Raw genomic sequence first — 12,275 nt, forward strand, 5'->3', positions numbered from 1 at the left:
CTTGTGCATTTGCCCCAGTAAACAACTCAGTGGGGTCACAGGCCCTGACCGTTCAGAGGCGCCTGTGTGACAAGACAACAACTGAAACTTTAAAGACGCTGGCATGTACATCTTGTTTCTGCTGTCTTGGACGGGCCCACTGAGCGCACAACACAGGGGAACTTGGTGCAAACACTGCGTGTGCATAAGCCATAAAACAAGCTCAGTGGGGTCACAGGCCCTGACCGGTTCAGAGGCACCTGTGTGACAGACAACAAATGAAACTTAGACGCTGGAATTATTTATATGGTTCTGCTGTCTGTCTACGATTTCAGATTCACACTTAGAGTTTTTGTCATTAAGTCATAAAAGCCACAAAACCAATTTAATATGAATTTCCAATACTCTTGGAAAGGTCCCTATATTCATAAAATGAGCCTTTTAGCAAAGTAACACTTTTCGGGCCTTTTCAAAGTGCTCCCGCTGAGTGAATTTTGTTCTGAGAATCGTGTTCCCGGAAATCTCCGGGCACCCCCCCAACCCCCCCTGCCAGAAATGACAAGTGTCAAATCAGCGGGTCAAACGGCCACCTCTATCCGACCAGGAGCACCCAAATCGCCGCAAATGGCACTTTTTTTTTTCTTCATCGGGACTTCCGACTAGGTTAATGATTTCCCAAACTCCAACTCATAAATTATGTTCTGAGACACTTGCCAGTAATGACACATGTCAATTTGGCGGTAGCAACTCACTTTCCCAAGCCGGAAAGCATCACCCGAGGCCCGCGTGAAGCGGCCGAATCTTTTCTCATCGGACTTCCGCGTTTTGGTTAATCATGTCTCGAAATCGTTAAATGCACATGTCAATTTGGCGGGAGCAACTCACTTTCCCAAGCCGGAAAGCATCACCGGAGGCCCACTTGAAGGGCCCTAATATTTTCCCATCGGACTTCCGTGTTTTGGTTAATGATGTCTCGAAATCAAAAAATGCACATGTCAATTTGCCGGGAGCAACTCACTTTCCCAGGAAGGGAAGCAACAGCCGAGGCCCGCAAAAGGCGGCCGAATATTTTCTCATCGGACTTCCATATTTTGGGGGTTAGATTCTCTCCCGCCATCCAGCCCCCTGGCCACGGGTGGCTCGCTCAGTATCAGCCCGGGCCTTGCCAATTTGGTTAATCAGTTAGCCATGCTCCAGTCTCGGCCTCGTCTTTTTCATTTATGGTTAATGATGTGCCCAGGCTCGGACTTAGTCTCTCCAGCAGCCAAAACTTTTCACTGGTTAATGAGGTGCCCAGCCCGGCATTAACCTCTCTCCCCAGCAAGCTTACTTGGTCGGCCGACATTTGGATCCATTTTCGGGGCTTAATCCGGTCGAATACGGTCCCTTACGCAAGGGAGCCGAAGCCCCGGCCTCTGCCAGGCGTCAGGCTGCCATTTTTTAAGCCCGACCAAAAACCCGAAAATTGGTTAAAAATGGAAATAAATTTCCACCCAAAAAGGGTTAAAAGTCGGTTGGACGGCAGCCCGGGTCGGTCTCTGCAGACCTGGAGGCCCTAGACAGTAATCTGGAAAACAGACCAAGTCTCGAAAAACCACCTCCTACCATTCTCCAGGTACCCCGCCAACCCCCCTGCCAGAAATGACAAGTGTCAAATCAGCGGGTCAAACGGCCAGCTCTATCCGACCAGGAGCACCCAAATCGCCGCAAATGGCCCTTTTTTTTTGCTTCATCGGGACTTCCGTCTTGGTTAATGATTTCCCGAACTCCAACTCATAAACTATGTTACGAGACACTTGCCAGAAATGACACATGTCAATTTGGCGGGAGCAACTCACTTTCCCAAGCCGGAAAGCATCACCGGAGGCCCGCTTAAATGGCCCGAATCTTTTCCCATCGGACTTCCGTGTTTTGGTTAATCATGTCTCGAAATCGTTAAATGCACATGTCAATTTGCCGGGAGCAACTCACTTTCCCAAGCCGGAAAGCATCACGGGAGGCACGCTTAAAGGGCCCGAATCTTTTCCCATCGGACTTCCGTGTTTTGGTTAATCATGTCTCGAAATCGTTAAATGCACATGTCAATTTGCCAGGAGCAACTCACTTTCCCAAGCCGGAAAGCATCACCGGAGGCCCGCAAAAGGTGGTCAAATTTTTCTCCTTCCGTATTTCCGCTACAAATTTGAACGGCCATATCTCCGCACTCCCGCGTCGGAGCCAAGCCGTTTTTACACCGTTAGACGCGGCTTCCCGTGCCCGTTCGAATGCCGCCCTGCTCGGCGGCAAAGGAGAATTTTTTTAATGTTCGGCCGATTACGGGAAAAAAAAATTCCGCTCTGAACTCGGATTTTTCGGCTTTAATCGTTTCGGAAATGGTCCCTTACGCAAGGGAGCCGAAGCCCGGGACTCTGCCGGGCGTCAGCCTGCCGTTTGTAAACCCGTCCGAAACATCAGTTCCCACTTTTGGTTATCCAGTTGTCAATTTTAAAATTTCAATTTATGAGTTGCCACCTTGGTTAATCATTTGTCGTTCTGACTTTTGGTTAACCATTTGTCGAAGTCCAAATTTCAGTTCATCAGTTGCCACCTTGGTTAATAATTTGTCGTTCTGACTTTTGGTTAACCAGTTGTCGATGTTCAAATTTCAGTTAATGAGTTGCCACCTTGGTTACTTATTTGTCGCTCTGACTTTTGGTTACCCAGTTGTCGATGTTCAAGTTTCAGTTAATGAGTTGCCCTTTTGGTTTATGATTTGCTACCTTGACAACTCATTAACCAGTGTTTCAGACAATGCACAAGGCCATTTGCCGACCCCAACTCGGTTCCCCAAGCGGGAAAGCAGCACCCGAAGCCCCGGTAAAGCGGCCGAATCCATTCCCATCGGACTTCCATTCCTAATGTTAATGCCCAATATTCAGTTATTGAGTTGCCTCCTTGAAACTTCAGTTATCGAGTTGTCCCTTTGGTTATCCAGTTGCCACATTGAAATTTCAGTTACTGAGTTGCCTCCTTGGTTTATCATTTGTCGCTCAGACTTTAGGTTATCCAGTTGTCGATATTCAAATTTCAGTTGCTGAGTTGCCTCCTTGGTTAATCATTTGTCGCTTTGACTTTCGGTTAACCAGTTGTCGATGTTCAAAATTTCAGTTAATGAGTTGCCCTTTTGGTCTATGATTTCCTACCTTGACAACTCATTAACCAGTGTTTCAGACAATGCACAAGTCCATTTGCCGACCCCAACTCGGTTCCCCAAGCGGGAAAGCAGCACCCGAAGCCCCGGTAAGGCGGCCGAATACATTCCCATCGGACTTCCGTCCCCAATGTGAATGCCAAGTATTCCGTTAATGAAATGCCTCCTTGGTTAATCATTTGTCGCTCTGACTTTTGGTTAACCAGTTGTCGATGTTCAAATTTCAGTTAATGAGTTGCCTCTTTGAAATTTCAGTTAATGAGTTGTGTCTTTGGTTAACCGGTTGTCGATGTTCAAATTTCAGTTAATGAGTAGCCTCCTTGAAACTTCAGTTATCGAGTTGTCCCTTTGGTTATCCAGTTGCCACATTGAAATTTCAGTTACTGAGTTGCCTCCTTGGTTAATCATTTGTCGCTCTGACTTTTGGTTAACCAGTTGTCGATGTTCAAACTTAAGTTACTCAGTTGACTTTGTCTTTCTCACTCTGTGTATCTCTCTCTTCTCTCTGTCTCAGTGTATGTGAGTGTCTGTGTGCTCCACTGCCGCCCGGCCGAACCGGGTCCAAAGGCCCGCCAAGGTTACACACGAAAACCTCGGGCTCGCTTCCGAGCGACGGACACCCGGCTTCCCAGTGTCGGCCCGACTCCGTTCAGGTACCCGCGGCTGCCCCTTGCCTCTGGCTTGCCCAGGCAGCTCGCGCGTGCAGGACCCGCCCCGCGCCGCCGACCCAACTGACGGAAAGCGGTCTCCAGCCAACGGCTGTACCTCGGCCCGGGAAAGAAGCAGCTACTGGTCTGTGCGGCCCCTCCACCTCGTTCAGGTGCCGTTGACCCGGTCCAGCTCCCACCTTGCCTCCCCAAGTTATCCCCGATAAGCTGCCGCTGACCGACGGTCCGGCAGCCGGTACGGGACGGCGACACTTTCCCGAACTTGCCCGGGGCCAGTTCGGCAACATCGTGTGCGCCCGAGCCGGGGCTTTCCAACGAGCCGTCCCCGACCGAAATCAGACACGGCAGTCGGGATCGAAAGGCGTTCGACTGACGCCGGGCAACCGGGCCCTAATGCCCGCCACGTTACACACACGATAACACCGGGCTCGTTTCCGAGCGACGGGCAAACGACTTCCCGGTGTCGGACCGACTCCGTTCCTGTACCCCTGGTTGCCGCTTGCCTCTGGCTTGCTCTGGTAGGTCGCGCGTGCAGGCCCGGACCCGCGCCGCCGTCTCAGCTGTCGGAAAGCGGTCTCCAGCCAACGGCTGTACCTCGGCCCGGCAAAGCGGCAGCTGCACAAGCCCGGTACTGGTCTGTGCGGGCTCGCCACCCCGTTCAGGTGCCTTTCACCTGGTCCAGATCGGACCTTCCCTCCCGAAGTTATTACCGATAAGCGGTCTGGTGAACGACGGCCCGGCAGCCGGTACGGGACTGCGACACTTTGCCGAACTCGCCCGGGACCAGTCCAGCAATATAGTCTGCACCAGCCCCGGGGCTTTCCAACGAGCCATGCCCGACCGAAATCGGACACGGGACTCGGGAAAGTAACGCGTTCGACTTCGGTGGGTAAGGCGGCCGAATCCCTTTCCTTCTGACTACCGGCACCACTTTGGAAGGTCATATCTCGGCACTCACGCAGCGGATCGAAGCGGTTTTCACAGTGTTAGACTCGGCTTCGCTTGCCCCTTCGAAGGACAACTCGGCCGACGTCCAAAATGTTTTTTTTAATTTCGGCCGCTTTCGATCATTTATTTCCCGGCTAGCTGAGATCCGACCACCGGCCCCACTTTAAAAGCCCATATCTCGGCACTCACGCAGCGGAGCGAGGCGGTTTTGCCACCATTCGACTTGTCTTGGCTTGCCCTGTCGAACGCCACCCTTGTTTCAGAAAATGCACACATGACCATTTGCCGAGACCAACTCGGTTCCCCAAGCGGGAAATCTGCACCCGACGCCCCGGTAAGGCGGCCGAATCCATTCCCATCGGACAAACGGTGAGTGCCCATAATTCAGTTACTGAGTTGCCACTTTGGTTAACCAGTTGTCGCTCTGGCTTTTGGTTACCCAGTTGGTAATGTTCAAATTTCAGTTATTGAGTTACCACTTTAAAATTTCAGTTAATGAGTTGCCTCTTTGGTTACTCATTTGTCCCTGTGCCTTTTGGTTAGCCAGTTGTTAGTTTTCAAATTTCAGTTACTGAGTTGCCTCTTTGGTTAATCATTTGTCGCTCTGACTTTTGGTTATCCAGTTGTCGATGTTCAAATTTCAGTTACTGAGTTGCCCTTTTGGCCTATGATTTCCTACCTTGACAACTCATTAACCAGTGTTTCAGACAATGCACAAGGCCATTTGCCGACCCCAACTCTATTCCCCAAGCGGGAAAGCAGCACCCGAAGCCCCGGTAAGGCGGCTGAATCCATTCCCATCGGACTTCCGTCCCCAATGTGAATGCCAAGTTTCAGTTATTGAGTTGCCTCCTTGGTTACTCATTTGTCCCTCTGGCGTTTGGTTACCCAGTTGTCAGTATTCAAATTTCAGTTACTCAGTTGACTTTGTCTTTATCACTCTGTGTATCTCTCTCTTCTCTCTGTCTCTCTCAGTGTATGTGAGTGTCTGTGTGTTCCACTGCCGCCCGGCCGAACCGGTTGCAAAGGCCCGCCTTGTTACACAGGAAAACCCCGGGCTCGATTCCGAGCAACGGGCACCCGGCTTCCCTGTGTGGGACTGACTCCGTTCCAGTACCGTTGGATGCCCCTTGCACCTGGCTTGCTCTGGCAGCCGGCGAGTGCAGGCTGCCCCTCGCCCCGCCCTCTCAGTGGTCGGAAAGCGGTCTCCAGCGAACAGCTGTACCTCGGCCGGGGAGAGGGGCAGCTACACATGCCCGGTACTGCTCTGTGCGGCCCCGCCACCCCGTTCAGCTGCCGTTGTCCTCGATCGGATCGGACTTTCCTTCCCGAAGTTATCCCCGGTAAGCTGCCGCTGACCGATGGCCCGGCAGCCGGTACGGGACCGCAACACTTTCCCGAACTCGCCTGGGGCCAGCCTGGTAATATAGTGTGCGGCAGCGCCGGGGCTTTCCAACGAGCCGTCCGCAAACGAAATCGGACACGGGAGCCGGGAGCGAGAGGCGTTCGACTGGTGCCGGGCAACCGGGTCCAAATGCCCTCCGAGTTACACACTCGAAAACCCCGGGCTCGATTCGAAGCGACGGGCACCCGCCTTCCCGGTGTCGGACCGACTCCGCTCTGGTACCGTTGGATGCCCCTTGCCCCTGGCTTGCTCTGGCAGCCGGCGCGTGCAGGCTGCCCCTCGCCCCGGTCTCTCAGACGTCGGAAAGCGGTCTCCAGCCAATGGCTGTACCTCGGCCGAAAAAAGTGGCATCTGCACACGCTTGGTCCTGCTCTGTGCGGCCTCGCCGCCCCGTTCAGCTGCCGTTGACCCCGACCGGATCGGACTTTCCTTCCCGATGTTATCCCCGATAAGCTGCCGCTGGCCGACGGCCCAGCAGCCGTTACGGGATGGCGACACTTTCCCGAACGCGCCCGGGACCAGCCTGGCAATATAGTGTGTGCCAGCGCCGGGGCTTTCCAACGAGCCGTCCGCGAACGAAATCGGACACGGGAGTCGGGAGTTAAAGGCGTTCAAATGCCGCCCGGCCAACCCGGGCAAACATCCCCCGCCGTGAGGACCCCCCGGGCTAACTTCGGAGGAGCGCCCGCCCGCCCGCCACCGGCCTTTCGAAACAGCCCAGCCCAGCAGCAAGTCCCAGAAGCAACGCCGGAAAATAACGTCTTGGCCAGCCAAAGCCATTGATACACTGCAAAGAGGACAGATTAAAACCGCTCACACTGGAGATCGGCCGATCAACTTCGCTTCCGAGAACGGACACTCGCCTTGCAAATACAACTCACGAACCCGTGTTGCAGACAATGCACATGACCATTTGCCCACCCAAACTCGGTTCTCCAAGCGGGAAAGCAGCACCCGACGCCCCGCTAAGGCGAGCGAATCCATTCCCATCGGAATACCGTCCCCAATTTGAATGCCCAGCTTTCAGTTAATGAGTTGCCTCCTTGGTTAATCATTTGTCGCTCTGGCTTTTGGCTATCCAGTTGTATGTTTTCAAAATTCAGTTACTGAGTTGCCACCTTGGTTTATCATTTGTCGTTCTGACTTTTGGTTAACCAGTTGTCGATGTTCAATATTCAGTTCATGAGTTGCCTCCTTGGTTAATCATTTGTCGTTCTGACTTTTGGTTAACCAGTTGTCGATGTTCAAATTTCAGTTACTGAGATGTCTCTTTGGTTTATCATTTACTACATTGACAACTCATTAACCAGTGTTTCAAACAATGAACAAGGCAGTTTGCCGACCCCAACTCGTTTCCCCAAGCGGGAAAGCAGCACCCGAGGCCCCGGTAAGGCGGCCGAATACATTCCCATCGGACTACCGTCCCCAATATTAATGCCCAGTATTCAGTTAATGATGTTGCCTCCTTTAAATTTCAGCTAATGAGTTGCCTCTTTGGTTAACAAGTTGTTGCTTTGAAATTTCAGTTACTGAGTTGCCTCCTTGGTTAATCATTATTCGCTCTGGCATTTGGCTGTCCAGTTGTATGTTTTCAAAATTCAGTTACTGAGTTGCCTCCTTGGTTTATCATTTGTCGTTCTGGCTTTTGGTTAACCAGTTGTCGATGTTCAAAATTCAGTTACTGAGTTGCCTCCATTGGTTTATCATTTGTCGCTCTAACTTTTGCTTAAGCAGTTGTCGATGTTAAAGTTTGCAGCCTGTCCACCATCTCCAGTGTGACCACACTGGATCCATGTTCTGCTGTTATTCGAGCTGGCGTTCACCTGCTCTGCCACCCTCAGCCACACAGCCTTGGTTTGCTGGGGTGGCTTCTTCCTCCCCGAGCAGGGGAAGAGCACCTCCCTGCTCTCTGTCGCTCCCTCCACCAGTGCCTGGAGGGCTGCCTCATCAAAACTGGGGGATGCCTTACTCCGATGTGTCGCCATGATTGGTGATGGTAGCAGCAGCTGCCAGGGCCAATTTATCATAGCCAATCAACCTAACCTGCACACCTTTGGACTGTGAGAGAAAATCGGAGCTCCGGGCGGAAACCCACGCAAACACGGGCAGAATGTGCAAACTCCACACAGAGAATCACCCGAGGTCAGATTCGAACCCGGGTCTCTGGCGCTGTGACGCAACAGTGCTAACCACTACGCCGCCGTGCTGCCATCAAAAGCGAGCTTCCCACCTGAATAGCTCTCTGGCTAGTGGTTCCCACACGTGGGGAATCAATTGGGCTGTTAAATCAAAATTGCATCAATTTCCCACATCGTGCAGAATTCGTGTGGGAAACAGGAAATGTGGGGAACACGACTCCAACCCGCCCCCGTAGCAAAATCCGGCCCTTCGTGTTTCCCACACGAATTCTGAACGATGTGGGAAACTGATGCAATTTTGTTTTAATAGCCCAATTGATTCCCCACGTGTGGGAACCCCGAGCCTGAGAGCTTTTCAGGTGGGAACCTCGCCTCCGATGACATCATCACTGCTGCTTCATTTAATGGCTTCCACAAGCCTTGCTCACTTCAGCAGATTGCCAACTTCTGGCCCTGGCAGCTGCTGCGAACATCATCAGTCATACCGACACATCGGAGGAAGGCATCCCCCAGATTTGACGAGGCAGCCCTCCAGGCATTGGTGGAGGGAGCGAAAGAGAGCAGGGAGGTGCTCTTCCCCTCCTCGGGGAGGAAGAAGCCACCCCAGCAAACCAAGGCTGTGTGGCTGAGGGTGGCAGAGCAGGTGAACGCCACCAGCAATACCATCAGGACATGGATCCAATGTCGCAAACGCTTCCATGACCTTCTGCGCACTGGAAAAGTGAGTATGTTGTTCCCATCACTCTTAATCTGATCCCCATTGCCTTTCCTCACCAGCTCTCAGCTTTACCAATCTCTTCCTCCACATCCCACTTGACACTGACATCCATGCACCCTTTCCCACTCCCTCTCTCTCTATGATCACATTCACCTAACTAATGGACTATGCAGCCCTCACACTCCCTATCACTGTCATGCTATGAAAGCAGCATACATCACATAGGGAGGGCCGTTGGCCTTGCCATCTCACTCCATCTTTCTCTGCTTCTAAGCATCTATGCCATCGATTCTCTACACTCACTCATTCATTCTCGCTCAAACTCCACTTGTCTCCCCCATTGCAGGAAAAGAGAGCTCACAACCGAGCAGAGCGAGCCAAGACAGGGGGAGGGGCAGCCTCCTTAGCCCAGCTGACCCCATGGGAGGAGGCGGTCCTGGAGATCGTCGGCATCCAGGAGGACACACAAGTGGGGGACGGAGAGACCGGTGCAGCAGAGCAAGCTGGTGACAGATGAGTTTTCCAACTCTCTCAATTGCATTGCATGACTCGCTGATAATGACTTGGAAGCTCTAACAGATGGACCTTTGATCATCTGCAATAAGCACTGTGCAGGTAACACTGGCCTCTCAACTCTGACACTTTCCTTTACTCCCCCACAGGTCCATCGCAAGCTCCCGTCTCCAGGACGCAGGAGGAGGTTCAGCCTCAGCTACCAGACTCCTGAGAGGAAGCTGCAACCTCTGAGGGCGCAGCGTCAGCAGAACGCAACGCACCCAGCACCAGCGCAGACACTGACACCTCAGTGGGACCTTCGGGACATAGAGTAGTGTCGTCACCTGGTGTATCACAGCTCACAAGTGAGCCTTAGCAGATGGTGGAGACAGGGACAGCAGTGGAGAGTCCTAGTCGGAGGGCGCAGCACTCTCCCAGCTCGGCTCAGCTGCATGTCGACCCTCTGCCTCTGGGTCCATCCACAGTATCAGCGGTGATGGCACTCCAGGAAAATATGCAGGAGTCTCTGTCAGGTTTTGTCTCCAGGGCTGCTGCGAGTGTGGAGCGAATGGAGGAGTCCGCCGCTAACATGAGCATAGTCTTTGTGGGGTCATTGGCGCATCAACGCATTACCACGGAAAGGATGGCAACCTCCGTGGAAAGGCTGGCTACGGCCATGGAGGAGATACGTCGCGCGAGTGTTGAAAACATGGTGAGTGTTCAGACTAGACTGACATCTCTGGAGGAGCGATGCGCAGCTATTGAACTGAGAAACCAGACCTTCATGGCAGTCCCTCTGAGAAGGACTGCCAGTCCCGACACGGGTCCCCATGGCTCCCCTGATGTGCAGCAAGGTGCTCTCTCGCCACTTGCAAGCGCTGAGGGGGACCTGACCCATGAGAGGGATGATGGTGGCAGAGAACAAGGAGGTGGGGGCTCCTCTCCAAGCGCTCAAACTTCCATGCCACTGACAAGTCCTCCGTCAGAGCCCCACCTGAGTCAGCACCCAAGTGAGATCGGCTTCTCAACCCCTGCACAGCCGCAGGAGCAGCAGACTGCTGCGCAGCCCTTTCAGGCTCGCAACCCCAGAGGACACCCGCCAAAGGTGTCCAGACAGGAGCAGCAAGGAAGTGAGCAAGGGACCTCCACATCTGCTGATGCCACTGGGGTACCACTACGTAGGAGCACGCGTAAGAGAAATAAACTGCACAAATAGTCACAAGGGTAGTCACTTGGGTGGAATTTAATGTGTTATGGTTGAAAGCCATCAGAATAATGTGATTAAAACATCTGTTGGCTACTGCTGTAGTTGTGGCGTGTGTCATTTCGCGAATGGGACTTTCACTTTGAGGTCAGTATGGTGGTCACATCGCTGGAACTCAGCTGCTCCCTGGCTATTGTCAGTGCTCAGGTAAAAGGATGCGAGGCACTAGTCCCTCATGGGCGAGGCTCAGCAAATCTAGCCACTATGAGCGCATCCCTTGCATGCCGGCCACCAATGTTCTCGTGCACTGCTGCCGCTGGTTGATCAGCCTCTGCAAGATGTTCATCTTCGCTCTCCTCCTCCCCCTCCTCCTCCTAATCTGAGGAGGATATGTCAGGAGCCACTTGGTCCTCGGCCATCTGCAAGCCACGACGCTGTGCCATGTTGTGAAGCACACAGCAAACCACAACGATTCTGGAGACCCTGGCTGCTGAGTATTGCAGGGCTCCACCTGATCTATCCAGGCATCTGAAGCGCATCTTCAGCAGACCAATGGTCTGCTCGATCATGGCTCTGGTGGAAAGGTGGCTGGAGTTGTAGTTCTCCTCAGCTGCGTTGGATGGGCTCCTCAGCGGCGTCAGTAGCCACGTCCTCCAGGGATAGCCCTTGTCTCCAAGTAGCCATCCGTTCAGTTGGTCTGGCGGACTGAATAGCGGAGGCACAGTAGACTGGCACAGTATGAGGGAGTCATGGAAACTGCCAGGGTACTTGGCACAAACATGCAAAATTTCCTCCTTGTGGTTACACACCAGCTGAACGTTGAGGGAGTGGAACCCCTTGCGGTTGACAAATATACCAGGATTGCGATGGGGAGCCTTAAGGGCCACATGTGTGCAATCAACGATGCCCTGCACCCTTGGAAAGCCTGCAAGATTCGCAAATCCAACCGCTCTCGCCATGACACTTGCAAGATCCTTGGTGAAATGGATGTGATTGTGCGTGATGGCAAAGAGGGCATCGGTTACCCGCTTGATGCTGGTGTGTGCGGCCGCCTGTGAGATGCCGCTGATGTCTGCTGCTGATCCCTGGAATGAGCCTGAGGCAAAAAAAGTTGAGTGCGATGGTGACTTTGACGGCCACTGATAAGGGGTGTCCAGCTGCTCCTCTGGGCTCCAGGTCTTGCTGCAGCATTGCGCAGATGTCAGCCACTATCTCTCGCGAAAGTCGGAGCCGCCTTTGGCACTGCCGCTCAGACATGTCGAGGTAGCTGACCCTGCGTCTTTAGACCCTGTTTGGGGGGTATCTCCTGCGCCGACAGACTTCCATGCGCTGGCCCCTTCTGGCCTGTGCATCCTCAGGTGGGGCAGCAGCAGCTTGGCGCAACTGTTGTTGCTGCTGCTGTTGGGCGGCCTCATGTAATATCCAGAAGGGCAGGCCAAAAAAAGCTCCCATGCTTCTGGTAGATGCCTCAGTTGAGGAAGCGCTCAGTGAAGGTGGCGAGAGGGGTTTCCCAGGAGGTCACACTGGAGA

Source organism: Somniosus microcephalus, unplaced genomic scaffold, assembly GCF_052327205.1.
Source record: "Somniosus microcephalus isolate GS21.2 unplaced genomic scaffold, FLI_Smic_1.0 unresolved_chr5, whole genome shotgun sequence".
Classification (NCBI taxonomy): Eukaryota; Metazoa; Chordata; class Chondrichthyes; order Squaliformes; family Somniosidae; genus Somniosus; species Somniosus microcephalus.